A 12,266-nucleotide genomic window follows, 5' to 3' on the forward strand; every position below is an offset into this window, starting at 1 on the left:
TTTGATACCTACTCCGAATTTTTCTTTTGTTTCCTTTACTGCTTGCTCAACATACAGATTGAATAACATCGGGGAGAGGCTACAACCCTGTCTCACTCCCTTCCCAACCACTGCTTCCCTTTCATGCCCCTAGATTCTTATAACTGCCATCTGGTTTCTGTACAAATTGTAAATAGCCTTTCGCTCCCAGTCAACATTGTCAAAAGCTTTCTCTAAGTCTACAAATGCTAGAAGCGTAGGTTTGCATTTCCTTAATCTTTCTTCTAAGATAAGTCGTAAGGTCAGTATTGCCTCACGTGTTCCAACATTTCTACGGAATTCAAACTGATCTTCCCCGAGGTCGGCTTCTACCAGTTTTTCCATTCGTCTGTAAATAATTCGCGTTGGTATTTTGCAGCTGTGACCTATTAAACTGATAGTTCGGTAATTTTCACATCTGTCAACACCTGCTTTCTTTGGGATTGGAATTATTATATTCTTCTTGAAGTCTGAGGGTATTTCGCCTGTCTCGTACATCTTGCTCACCAGATGGTAGAGTTTTGTCAGGACTGGCTCTCCCAAGGCCGCCAGTAGTTCTAATGGAATGTTGTCTACTCCCGGGGCCTTGATTCAACTCAGGTCTTCCAGTGCTCTGTCAAACTCTTCACGCAGTATCGTATCTCCCATTTCATCTTCATCTACACCCTCTTCCATTTCCATAATATTGTCCTCAAGTACATCGCCCTTGTATAGACCCTCTATATACTCCTTCCACCTTTCTGCTTTCCCCTCTTTGCTTAGAACTGGGTTTCCATCTGAGCTCTTGATATTCATACAAGTGGCTTTCTTTTCTCCAAAGGTCTCTTTAATTTTCCTGTAGGCAGTATCTATCTTACCCCTAGTGAGATAAGCCTCTACATCCTTACATTTGTCCTCTAGCCAAGCCTGATAAGCCATTTTGCACTTCCTCTCGATCTAATTTTTGAGACGTTTGTATTCCTTTTTGCCTGCTTCATTTACTGCATTTTTATATTTTCTCATTTCATCAATTAAATTTAATATTTCTTCTGTTACCCAAGGATTTCAACTAGCCGTAGTCTTTTTACCTACTTGATCCTCTGCTGCGTTCACTTCTTCATCCCTCAGAGCTACCCATTCGTCTTCTACTGTACTTCTTTCCCCAATTCCTGTCAATTGTTCCCTTTTGCTCTCCCTGAAACTCTGTACAAAAATAAAATAGCATACATTAAAAAAAATAATTGGTATGATAAGCAAGATGGTAACCTAACATTTTGTAGGCACATTAACCAAAATAACCAGTGACTTCTTGTATGTATATACTGTTCCATGGAGGGCAGTCTAAGTCATCGGTTTTTTATTGTATGCTATATTATGTTTTCATTCTTTGGATCGCAAATATAATAGTGACTAATCTTACAACGAATAGTATAAATACATAGCATTTTTAAGTTAGTAACTAAAGTTTTTTATCATGTATTCAACTCATTATACTGGACATGCTGATGTGTGGAGACGACTAGGGGCAGAGCTTCTGCTGTTTAACCACAGCACATGGTTGCTTCTCCAGCAGCTGACAACATCTGGATGCTTCTACAGTTGCTGTTCCATGGATTCACCTCAGCACATCAACTCTGCATGTAACTTCGTTTTATTGTTATTGCATCGTTACATTTTATCCGTATGTCCCTCTGATGGTCTACCTTTGGATTTAAACCGGTCATCAATCAACGTGATTTATGGGATCCAGACGGTTTTCTAACTACAACTGTGAAAGTCTGTCACTGTTTTTTTCAAAATGTTTTCGAAAACACGCAGTACTTTAACCTTTGTTAATTAGAAATTATTGGTGAAAGTCTGCTGCGGTATAGCAATGCCCATTTTCATTGTTAAGTACTTTTCCTGCTGCCAGCGACGATTTTCTTTCATTTATTTCTTGTACGACTCGCTTCGGGTTAGCAATTTTCATTCTCAACTGAGCTTTTCGTTTATTTACGCGTGACGTTTTCGATGTGTGAATAGCTGCATTATTCTGTTGACCTCTTGTATTCTAGTAGTCCGCCTATGCGGCAACTCACACATCGTAAACAGAACTCAGATAATTTACAGGGCACAATACTTGTTGAAAATAATGTTTCAGTTTTTCGGGTATCAGAAACGAATCTTCCAAAAAAAGGAGAAAAACAGTAATTGTCAGCCGCAAAAGTTATTTTATAAAAAACATATGTAAAGTATGTACAAAAACCAAGGAGGGTCAATAAGATTGGAAGACCAAATGAAACGTGCTCGAATTGGAAAGGATGTATCGCATAGGCACAGTCTTCTCCCAGTGCTGCATAACCTGTACGTCGGAGAACCACTGACGGAAAACAATAAAATGTCGGGAGTGAAATTCAGTGTAAAAGGATACCAAGGATTAACACTCCATGATGAAATTGCTATCCTCTGTGTAAGTGAGATCTAGATGACCTGTTGAAAGGAGTAAACAGTCTAATGAAGACAAAATATGGGCTGATAACACAGCTCTACAAAATAAATTTTTTTTTCGTTGCCAGGGAAGTTTGAACGAAAATGGGATATTGTTATGATACTCATTCCGAGTATATTTGTACTTTTTCCAAATTGGCTCTGGTTTTTGAGATATATGTTATTTGTGGAAATGAGAGTTTCATGTGGATAATATCGACTGCAGGGTCCATATATGGTGTAATGTATTTGCTACCTGTTTTTTAATTAGTGATATTGTACTATCTTTATTAAACAATTGTGCTCAGGGAGTGCATCTGTGTGGTTGAGGATTACATCATGCAAACATCACACTGTCAGCATGTGTTCAGTCCTGTTGTGCGGTGCGTGTGTTGAAGATATTGAGGGTTGTGCAGATTTGAATTCGGCGGTACTCGACATTCATTTGTTGGCCGAGGTAATCCCCGCAACAGCCGATAGGTAGCGTTCAGTGTAAACAAGCAAAATGGCGATAGTCGAAAGTCACACACATGTGCAGTGCAGCTTCAAGGAGATAGAACCTTTTCATCGTGACGTAGCAAATAAGAGGTGAGTATTCATTTCACACAAAACAATTAATGATGTTTGTTGGATGTGATTGACATGCAAATACAAGAAAGTTCTGCATAATATTTAGTATTTGTGCAATTTTGTTTTAGGAAAACATGAGTTCTTCACGCCGTCTTTGCGTGAACCATCCAGATGAGTTCTGCTACATTTGTGGTGAATACGTTCTTCAAAAGAACAGGAAGAATATCACTCCTTTTGTGAAGGAAGCGTATCTGGCATATTTCGGAATTAAACTTGGAGATCAAGACAAGGCGTGGGCACCCCATAAAGTTTGTAAATGCTGTGTGGAGTGCTTACGGCAGTGGACAAAACGAAAAAGGAAAAGCTTAAACTTCGGAGTGCCTATGGTATGGCGAGAGCAGAAGAACCATACAGATGATTGCTATTTTTGCATTGTTAATGTGAAAGGTTTTAATAGGTTCAAAAAACGAAAGTGGGAATATCCCGATTTGGAGTCAGCAAGAAGACCGGTGGTGCACAGCAACGATGTTCCTGTACCAACCTTCACAACATTACCCACGCTAACATCATCAGATGACGAGGTGCACGGCGAGGAATGTACAAGTAGTGGTTCGGAATACGAAGGACGTGAGACACAACCCCAGCAGTTCGACCAGAAGGAGCTCAGTGACTTGATACGAGAACTCAATCTTTCAAAGCAAGCATCAGAGCTCTTAGCATCCAGGCTTAAGGAAAAGAACTGTCTTCATCCAAGTGTTAAAATAACAGCTTACCGGACGAGAGAAGAAAACCTTCTTCCATACTTCAACCAAGAAGAGGTTATAGTGTATTGCAGCAATATACCTGGACTTTTACTTGAATTGGGGCTGCCGGAATATAGACCAGAGGACTGGCGTCTCTTCATAGACAGTTCCACTAGCAGTTTAAAATGTGTTCTCCTACACAATGGCAATCGTTACGCATCTATTCCAATTGCCCACTCAACAAAACTTTGTGAAGCATATGCTAACATCAAGATGGTTCTGCAGAAAATTCAGTATATGCAGCACCAGTGGTTGATTTGTGTTGATTTGAAAATGGTGAACTTCTTGCTTGGACAACAAAGTGGATACACAAAGCACCCATGTTTTATCTGCATGTGGGATAGTAGGGCAAAGCACGAACATTGGAAGCACAAAACATGGCCTCCAAGGGAAGCAAACATCATTAATGAACCTCTCGTTAGTAGGGACAAGATTGTTCTTCCACCATTACATATTAAGTTAGGACTAATGAAGCAATTCACCAAAGCTTTAGACAGAAATGGTAATTGCTTCACATACATCTGCAATACGTTCCCTGGACTCAGTAGTGAAAAACTTAAGGCAGGAATATTTGATGGTCCTCAAATTCGCAGGCTCATCAACGATACCAATTTTACAAGTGTCATGACTGTCACTGAAGCATCGGCCTGGAACAGTTTTGTCGCTGTTGTAAAATGTTTTTTGGGCAATCATAAAGCTCCCAATTACGAGGAACTGGTCAAAAACATGCTCACTAACTTTCAAAACTTAGGAGCTAACATGAGCATAAAATTGGACTTCCTTCACAGCCACTTGGATCGATTTCCTCGTAATCTAGGTGATTTCAGTGAGGAACAAGGAGAGCGGTTCCATCAAGATATGAAAGGAATAGAGGAAATATATAAAGGAAGATGGGACAGGCATATGATGGCAGATTATTGCTGGAATCTGCAACGTGACTGTTCTGAAGAGACCTATAAAAGGAAAGCGTGCAGGAAGCGGTTCGTCATGGACGGAAAATGATGTTCTTATAGAGAAACTTTTCAATTATGTTTTATACGTGGACAAATGCCTATCAGGTTTTCATAGAAGCTATTTATAAAGATTGTTTTCTTTTTTCATTGTAGTTTGTAGCGCTCGAGTTCAGTATTAGCAATTTTTTCTAATTTTTTGAATAAATCATGCATTATCTCAAAAACTAGAGCCAAACTGCATAAATGGTTGCTATATTCGTCATCAGCACCACTAACCCATCCTAAAGCCACTCAAATATCCTTGGCAAGAAAATGAGTGTTGACCAGTGTAATACAACAAAGAAAGCCGAATGCAATGACAAGCAGCAGAAATGAAATTAATCAGTCACTAGTACGTTTGTAAATAGAAGATACTGTAAACTAAAACAAATTCCCATTTTCAAAACAGGTAAAATAGTTAAGATATTAAAGAAATTCAGTTCATTTGACAGTAACACGTGTTCCTTGGTAGGAAACCATCTTCTGTTTTAAGGTGGACCTGCAAGGTGGTGTACGACCGATGAATTACGACTTAAAGTGTCCACATGTTATATAAATAGTTCTAAATACGCAGGGTGTTTGTTTTAACAGGAGAAAACTCGATGACTGGAAAATGTTGCATCGTACGAAAAATGTGTTCTAGGTGAAAAGATATTATTAGTAAAGGCGGTACCTGTCTGTATTATAACTGGCCACCTCCTAACCATCCCTCCTGTGTGGCCGGCGGAAACTTTGTATTTTCAGATGCGAACCCGTCATTTTTATTATATATTCGGATTCTACGCTAAAAAATTACGTACGATTTAATCATACGATTGTGTTCCATTCATGGTAGGCGGCACTGTAATCTACAAACATCGTGTGTGCCTGTTTTTGCAATTAAGAACCGACGCATCTGATTCTACGTCTCATTTACGACGTATATGTGAATCTCTGTGTTATAACGGTTGATATTTGTGTTACAGATTTACTTTAGTGTTTTAAATTTGTCTGCACAGTGCATTATTGTTAGCCTTTTTAGTGTCTGGTGAGAAACCACGTTTAACGTGATCCAGGAACAACGACGTGGAAGTACGAGTAATAGTTTTCAGTTCCAATCGGGAGGCTTGATTTCGGTGAGTCCCGTTGTCTGTCACCAGTGGAATGCTTGAATTCGTTGAGTATCCATGGCAGGTGCCCCTGTCACCATCACTTCATGGACAGTTTACCTTTTTACAATGGTTGTGGCTTGTATTCTGCCGGTAACCACCTAGCGGCCAGCGCAAGAATTACGACAGTTGGATGGAAACACACACCGAAATCAGTCGCCCTGATAGCGGGGTTCGAGAGGGGCTACCGAAATCAAGCATGGTTTGGGGATTCGACTCAATCAACCCCATAGGGAACAGAGAACTACGGTACCACTCAAGTAGCTTATTAGTCAGAAATGTCAACGTGTAGTACATTATTGGTACTGTACAAGCACATCTGCAACATTCAAGTAACGTTTGAACGTCAGTATCGGTTGTTAGAACACAACCATTAACATTTGCATACTAAATGAAACAAAGAATCAAATGTGTCGTATCTTAATTGCAAAAAGAGGGACCCGTGATACATGTCAATTACAGCGCCGTATACCACGAATGGAAAACAATGGTTAGAGTTTTTTAGCGTAGGATCCTAATGTACAATAGAAACGAGAGCTTCGCATTTGAAAACACAAAGTTGACCCCGCCCACGCAGGAAAGATAGTTAGAAGGTGGCCAATTGTAGCACAGACAGACGTCCCATTTATTAATACTAACTTTTCAACGAGAACACCTTTTTCGTATGATGCGTCGTGTCCGAGATATTAAGTAGTCTCAAAACAGTCTCGGGGGGGGGGGGGGGGGGGGGGGATGGGAAGGTTGATGTAGCATTTTACTCACCATGGCACCATGGAATTCTACACAGTGAATAACCTTAATATTCGGAACTAAGAGATTTTTACTTTGCTGCGTTATAACTGTATTGTGAATAAAAGTAAAATATAATATATCCACGTATTATATGAAGGTAGCTGTCTTGTAAATAATAGTATGAATGATGTTTACACAACGTATACCACTTGTTAAATAATAGGATTGAAATAAAGCACTCTTCGGTGGTCACGTTACTTTAATATCCTGACAGATGACTGTACCGCACTTGTTTTCACCGTTCACTCCGGGGTAAATATTTCGAGTCAGAAGGCAAGTGTGTGTTTACAAGCGCGGTCGAGTGTCCAGACCAGGCTGTTCCAGCTCGTCGGCTCCGTTGTGAGCCGCGGAGCGCTCCCTGCTCCAGGGAGCCGTGTCGCTCGCTGTGACCATTCAAGTGGGCCCGCACGCCGGCAGGTGGCACGGCAGGCTGAGGCAGGCGGCAAGGCAAGCGTTTTGATGTGCCAGTTGCATCTTACAAGATCGACAACCTCATACTTTTAGCTCCTAAGACGTGGTGACATGCTACACCAGGAAATATGATGTTCAGGAAATAAATAAGAAACAACTGTTTTATAAGAAATTGCATACTAAATTTATTGGGCCTCTGTAGCTTGACTTCTCTTTTCATTAAAAGATCGAAAATATCAGGCGTCAAAGTGTTCACAGCGGTAATGCGGAGGATGGCCTTCATTGTTGCATCCTGAAGAAACGATCGTTCCTTACTTTTTACTCTTTTCATTGCTGAGAAAAGCTGCTCACAACAATACGTAGATCCAAACATGCCCATGATCTGAGCAGCATTGTTGTGAAGCTTGGGAAATGTTTTTTGCTGTAATGAACGATACCATCATGACAAATCCAACGTGTTGTAGCACCTGTCTTTCAACAAAGTTGAATTTTGCTAATCAATAATCTCCAAATGAAGTGATGATGACAAGTCATCGGGGGAAACTGAAAAAGGAATGCTGAACACCTTAAGTTCCATTTCCAAACTAGTGAGGTCTCGGAATCGTGTTTCAAACGACGTGATAAGCTACTTTAACTTTGCTTGGTAATCGCCGAAAGTAGTACCTTCAGGTAGTTTTAAAGAAGCAAGACGATTGAAGAACGTTAAATGTCCATTATTCATATGCCTCTCAAATAAACGTAACTTTTGCAGGAACGCTTTGATCTGGTCGTGCATGTCAACTATTAGCTGCCCTTTGCCCTGCAATGACAGATTTACATTATTTAGATACATAGTTATATCAGCTAGGAACGCCAGCTCTGATATCCATTTGATATCTTTCAGAAAACGCATTTCTTCCCCTTTCATTTCGAGAAAAAGGGTTATTTCCTCATGAATGGGAAAGAAAACATCAAGAAATTTTCCCCGACTCAGCCAACGAACAGTACTGTGGTAAGGTATATCCCCATACTCCGCTTCCATATCTTTCAGGAATCCTTTGAATTGGCGATGATTCATACCGTGACGCCGCACAAAATTCACACACTTCACGACATCTTTCATTACGCCACCTAGCTCTATTGTTTCAGCCCACAGTGCCTCTTGGTGAATAAAACAATGAAGAGTCAACATGTCTTTCCCGAATTCGTCCCTGAGTTTATTTTTCAAACGAGAAGCATAACCTTGGTGACACCCGATCGTTTGTGGTGCACCGTCTGTCGCTACAGAATGGAGCTTATCCCACGGCAAATTCATATTGTCCACTGATTCACAAACAGCTTCAAAAATTTCACGTCCTGTTGCGGTGTAATCGAGTGGTACCACATCCAAGAGTTCTTCAGTTACTTGCAGCTCCACGCACAAAAACTGCAAGCTGAGCACAGTCCGATATGTCGGTGCTTTCGTCAAGCACTAGCGAAAATGCAACAAAGCTCTCCGTTTTTTTCCTGAGCTGTGTCTCTAAATCCGCTGCCATGTCTAGGATTTGACGAGACATTGTTTGCTTCGACAGGCAAACCCCTTCAATTGCCAGCACCTCCCTTGGAAACAAACATTCTGCAACGGCTACCATGCACGATTTTAAGAGTGGTCCCACCGAAAACGGCTTGGCACTCGTCGCAATGATGTGAGCCACCCTGCAGCTTGCTCGATTTGCAGACTCAGTAGTGTTCTCTCCGCTCTCATTCACCTGAAAATTATAAACGCATTACAGATCACGAACTATGTTGCATGTTTTGATACCCTCCGTATTACGAAACCGTTTTTAAACTTAACGTCTCCTGGTATGTCGTTCTTAAGCCTGGCCACCAGTTCTCTGCATGCAACGCCTTCTACCTGATCGTAGTGCGCTGCGTGAAGACGTGTATAATGTCGTTGTATATTGTACCTCTTCGCAGAATTAATTACTTTATGACACACAAGACACTGCGGACGACCATCCCTCTCAATGAATAGAAAGGTATCCTCCAATAGAGGTACAGGGCTCCCGCGGCTAATCATAGCTGTCATTGAACACGGATTATTGCGTCAGTTGCGGCTGCATGCGGCCAGGGGGCAGTGAGTTCGCTTTCCCCCTCCACGAGGGCTCTGAGCTGCCGCAGTGAGCGCTCCGGAGCGCTCCGGCTCCCTGGAGCTCGGTTGGAACAGCCTGGTCCAGACGGTACGATGCCACGCAAAGCTAATACTAGTTTTGAGATACGACAGCTTGTAATTTTTCCACAACGCGAAAGGTAAATCACATAGACAAATTGCTGCCACACTCAAGATAAGTAAGAGTACTGTGGCAGATATCGTCAGACGATTCAAAAATGAGGACTGTGTCGACTCTATACCGCAGAAGGGCCAGCCACCCAAGCTGGATGCACGAGACAAGAGGCAGCTAACACGGAAAATAAAGAGGGATCCTGCACTCAAAAATGGCTCAAAGGGCCCTGAGCACTATGGGACTTAACATCTATGGTCATCAGCCCCCTAGAACTTAGAACTACTTAAACCTAACTAACCTAAGGACAGCACACAACAACCCAGCCATCACGAGGCAGAGAAAATCCCTGACCCCGCCGGGAATCGAACCCGGGAACCCGGGATCCTGCACTCAGTGCACCCAGATTAGCACGAGAGCTGCTAAACGAGACTGGCAAGAAGGTACAGCCTCAAATGTTCAAGTGCGTCTGAATTTCTAAGGGACCAAACTGCTTAGGCCATGGGTCCCCAGACTTACACACTACTTAAACTAATGTACGCTAAGAACAACACACACACCCACGCCCGAGGGAGGACTCGAACCTCCGGCGGGAGGGACCGCGCAGTCACTGACATGGCGCATCTAACCGTGCAGCCACTCCGCGCGGCGATACACCCTCAAACGATTCGCAGAGCAGTGAATGGAACTGCCTACAGCGGAAGAGTGGCCAGGAAGAAACCGTATGTGAATGAACATAATCGAAAGAAGAGATTGTGCTTTTGCCAGGGAGTTTATTACGAAGGATGAAATATGGTGGAACGACATCATTTTTGCCGAAGAAAGTAGATTTAACGTTTTTGGGTCGGGTAGACGAAGTATGGTGTGGTGAAAGAACAACGAAGAATTTACAGTCACAAATGTTAAACAGACTGTAAAGCAAGGAGGTGGCAGCGTTCTTGTCTGGGGCTGTTTATCGATTTTTGGACCAGGCGAACTGGTGTTCATCGACAGTATTGTGGACAAATATGTCTGATTGAACATATTAAAGAACAATTTACGAAAATGTGCTGAAACCATGGGGATATTAAACACGTTGAAGTTTTACCAGAACAATGACCCAAAACATAAGGCTCGCATTGTGCAGGAATATTTGTTGTACAATTGCCCCAACGTGTTACAGCCACCACCTCAATCAGCAGATCTCAATCACATTGATAATGTGTGGGGAGGACTGGAGCGACGTATTAGAGAAACACCAGTATCGTCCAAGGAAACAATGAAGCGATTAAAAGAAGAATGGGACAGTGTACACGCGGACTATTTGAAAAAAGATCATTTGCAATGTGCCGCAGCGTTTGAAAGAAGTGATAAAACAGAATGGCTACCCGACAAGTTACTGAAACATCTAATGTTCCACAAAACCTTGTCTTGAAATGATTAGTTCTGCAAAGTGTCCGAATATTAAAGTAACGTGAATATAGGACCAATTTGTATTTAAGTAGTATTATAAAAGAACTTATGTTCGTTATGTTAATAAAGTTTATGTTATTATTTACAAGACACATCACGGTATATAATACTTGGTTATATCTTTTGCTTGTTTTATTACGAATAAAATTATGATGCTACAAGGTTAACATATCATAATGTCCGAATATTAAAGTGATTCACTGTACCTCAAGGATTAACAATACATTCCAAATAGCTGAAATATATTATACAGCACTTAAATATGTAGAACGCGAAATATTTACAAATGCTGCGCAAAACACGACCTCATGTCTAACGACTAGAGGACCTGTAGGAAATGGTGATTCTAAAATCGATCGCTAAACTGAAGTACTGACCAGAAAACACCATGTGTTGCAAGGTACTCTGCTTTCTAGGTACAACGCTTTCTCTATACAAGTGGCCTGTAGTGGCAGCTTACGCCTGTTAATGTATAGCTTTACTCATTTGAAACTCATGAATGCTCTCCTTCCTGATGAAATTTGAACTAATATTACTACGAGTACTTCTGCCATAGCCATGTGGACCAAAAAATTAGAGCAATCGAAAATATAGTTTTGTATAATACAAATAATTTCAATGTTGATTGTAGCTCCGGCGAACAGCAATACAGCGACGTGCTTTAGTTAGATGATGGCGTCTAATGATTCATGTAGGAACTGAAAGCTAACAGTCTTGTGAAAGCTGCTCTCAGCACCGTCAGGTACTGCAGAAGAACACTGCAAATGGCGACACGGCCCAGGTTGGAAAATGGAGCAGGCACTCCATGCGCTGAACTTGTTGGTCTTCGGAGTAAGAATTAGCGATGCTTGGGTACTGTACGAGGCGCATTCATGTTATAAGGCCTCCGATTTTTTTTCTAATTAACTACTCACCCGAAATCGATGAAACTGGCGTTACTTCTCGACGTAATCGCCCTGAAGACGTACACATTTTTCACAACGCTGACGCCATGATTCCATGGCAGCGGCGAAGGCTTCTTTAGGAGTCTGTTTTGACCACTGGAAAATCACTGAGGCAATAGCAGCACGGCTGGTGAATGTGCGGCCACGGAGAGTGTCTTTCATTGTTGGAAAAAGCCAAAAGTCACTAGGAGCCAGGTCAGGTGAATAGGGAGCATGAGGAATCACTTCAGAGTTGTTATCACGAAGAAACTGTTGCGTAGCGTTAGCTCGATGTGCGGGTGCATTGTCTTGGTGAAACAGCACACGCGCAGCCCTTCCCGGACGTTTTTGTTGCAGTGCTGGAAGGAATTTGTTCTTCAACACATTTTCCTAGGATGCACCTGTTACCGTAGTGCCCTTTGGAACGCAATGGGTAAGGATTACGCCCTCGCTGCCCCAGAACATGGACACC

At 41.8% G+C, this 12,266-nt stretch overlaps 2 protein-coding genes across 2 annotated transcripts in view; one reads left to right on the plus strand and one right to left on the minus strand.

Annotated features, from left to right (window-relative positions):
- LOC126100519 (serine protease inhibitor I/II-like) overlaps positions 1-12,266 on the minus strand; it is a 154,417-nt gene that overhangs the window by 66,772 nt on the left and 75,379 nt on the right. The gene's annotated exons all lie outside the window — the stretch shown is intronic.
- Positions 1-12,266, plus strand: part of LOC126101191 (protease inhibitors-like) — a 76,429-nt gene that overhangs the window by 53,263 nt on the left and 10,900 nt on the right. The window lies entirely within an intron of this gene.

The sequence above is a fragment of the Schistocerca cancellata genome, chromosome 9 (assembly GCF_023864275.1).
Source record: "Schistocerca cancellata isolate TAMUIC-IGC-003103 chromosome 9, iqSchCanc2.1, whole genome shotgun sequence".
Classification (NCBI taxonomy): domain Eukaryota; kingdom Metazoa; phylum Arthropoda; class Insecta; order Orthoptera; family Acrididae; genus Schistocerca; species Schistocerca cancellata.